The sequence below is a fragment of the Coturnix japonica genome, chromosome 28 (assembly GCF_054131305.1).
Source record: "Coturnix japonica strain WE chromosome 28, WE-NBRP24, whole genome shotgun sequence".
Lineage (NCBI taxonomy): Eukaryota > Metazoa > Chordata > Aves > Galliformes > Phasianidae > Coturnix > Coturnix japonica.
This window is the reverse complement of record NC_140690.1, coordinates 117,501-120,000: the sequence shown is the minus strand read 5'-3', so window position 1 is coordinate 120,000 and position 2,500 is coordinate 117,501.

Below are 2,500 nucleotides of genomic sequence, written 5' to 3'. Positions count from 1 at the left end.
GCCGCCTCTGGAGACGAGCACGCGCTCGCTCCTGCAGACGAAAACGGAAGGCGTAAGAAAAAACAGCTTCGGAAAAGAACGGCGCCGACTACCGGCAGAGGCGCCGAGGGTAAGCGGCGCTCTACGTCGACGTAACGGTAGGTAAGAAACAACAGCGACCCCCTAGCAAGCTCCGGAGCTTTAGCGCCCCCCATCTCACAGGGCGGCAAAGCCTAGCCGAAAGCGGGTAGACCTGGCAGCTAAACGCAAGCCGCACGGGCAGCGACCCCTAGCCGCCGCCGCCGAGCACCACGGCCCGCTCGGAGCCGGGTAGACCGTGCCGACCAAGACGAGCCGCATAGGCAGCGACCCCTAGCCGCCGCCGCCGAGCACCACGGCCCGCTCGGAGCCGGGTAGACCGTGCCGACCTAGTCGAGCCGCATAGGCAGCGACCCCTAGCCGCCGCCGCCGAGCACCACGGCCCGCTCGGAGCCGGGTAGACCGTGCCGACCTAGTCGAGACGCTTAGGCAGCGACCTCTAGCAGACGCCGCCGAGCACCACGGCCCGCTCGGAGCCGGGTAGACCGTGCCGACCTAGTCGAGCCGCATAGGCAGCGACCCCTAGCCGCCGCCGCCGAGCACCACGGCCCGCTCGGAGCCGGGTAGACCGTGCCGACCTAGTCGAGCCGCATAGGCAGCGACCCCTAACCGCCGCCGCCGAGCACCACGGCCCGCTCGGAGCCGGGTAGACCGTGCCGACCTAGTCGAGCCGCATAGGCAGCGACCCCTAGCCGCCGCCGCCGAGCACCACGGCCCGCTCGGAGCCGGGTAGACCGTGCCGACCTAGTCGAGCCGCATAGGCAGCGACCCCTAGCCGCCGCCGCCGAGCACCACGGCCCGCTCGGAGCCGGGTAGACCGTGCCGACCTAGTCGAGCCGCATAGGCAGCGACCCCTAGCCGCCGCCGCCGAGCACCACGGCCCGCTCGGAGCCGGGTAGACCGTGCCGACCTAGTCGAGCCGCATAGGCAGCGACCCCTAACCGCCGCCGCCGAGCACCACGGCCCGCTCGGAGCCGGGTAGACCGTGCCGACCTAGTCGAGCCGCATAGGCAGCGACCCCTACCCACCGCCGCCGAGCACCACGGCCCGCTCGGAGCCGGGTAGACCGTGCCGACCTAGTCGAGCCGCATGGGCAGCGACGCCTAGCCGCCGAAGCCGTGCCCCCCCCCCTTGCTCCCCGCCCCCCCCCCCTTCTTCCCCCCCCGGAGACGCTCGGAGCCGGGTACACAGTGCCGGCGCAGCGGAGCAGCCACAAGAGCGGCACTTGGCCACTTCCGCGGAACGTCCGAGCCGAGCTGAGTCCGCCTGGAGAGGCTGGACCGTGCCGCCGCGGCTCAGATCGCCCGACTCCGCCCAGGAGCGTCCGAGCCGAGCGGAACCCGCCGGGAGCGGTTGGACCGTGCCGGCGCACTCGAGCCGCCGCGGCTCAGATCGCCGGACGCCGCCGAGGAACGTCCGAGCCGAGCGGAGCCCGCCGGGAGAGGCTGGACCGTGCCGGCGCACCCGAGCCTCCGCGGCTGAGACCCCCCGGACGCCGCCGCGGAACGTCCGAGCCAAGCCGAGCCCGCCGAGAGCGGTTGGACCGTGCCGGCGCACTCGAGCCGCCGCGGCTCAGATCGCCCGACTCCGCCCAGGAGCGTCCGAGCCGAGCGGAACCCGCCGGGAGCGGTTGGACCGTGCCGGCGCACTCGAGCCGCCGCGGCTCAGATCGCCGGACGCCGACGAGGAAAGTCCGTGCCGAGCGGAGCCCGCAGGGAGGGGCTGTGCAGTGCCGGCGCACTCGAGCCGCCGCGGCTGAGACCCCCCCGGACACCACCGAGGAACGTCCGAACCGAACGGAGCCCGCCGGGAGAGGCTGGACCGTGCCGGCGCACACGAGCCTCCGCGCTGGCCAGCGGTCGCTGCACGTCCGGCTCGAGTTGGTCGGCACGGTCTACCCGGCTCCGAGCGGACCGAAGCTCATGCGGCGGCGGCCAGGGGTCGCTGAGCGGCGGCCGGCTCACGTCGGCACGGTCTACCCTGCTCCGCCGCGGACGCTAGAGGTCGCTGACGGACGGGCTGGCAGACGTGCAGCGACACCTAGCGACCGCCGCCGAGCCCTCGCGCACGCACGGAGCAGGGTAGACCGTGCCGACCTAGTCGAGCCGCATAGGCAGCGACCTCTAGCAGCCGCCGCCGAGCACCACGGCCCGCTCGGAGCCGGGTAGACCGTGCCGACCTAGTCGAGCCGCATAGGCAGCGACCTCTAGCAGCCGCCGCCGAGCACCACGGCCCGCTCGGAGCCGGGTAGACCGTGCCGACCTAGTCGAGCCGCATAGGCAGCGACCGCTAGCAGCCGCCGCCGAGCACCACGGCCCGCTCGGAGCCGGGTAGACCGTGCCGGAGCACCGGAGGCGCCACGGAGCCGCCACTCGGCCGCAGCCGCGGAACGACCAGGGTGCACGTATGAGCCGGCCGCTGT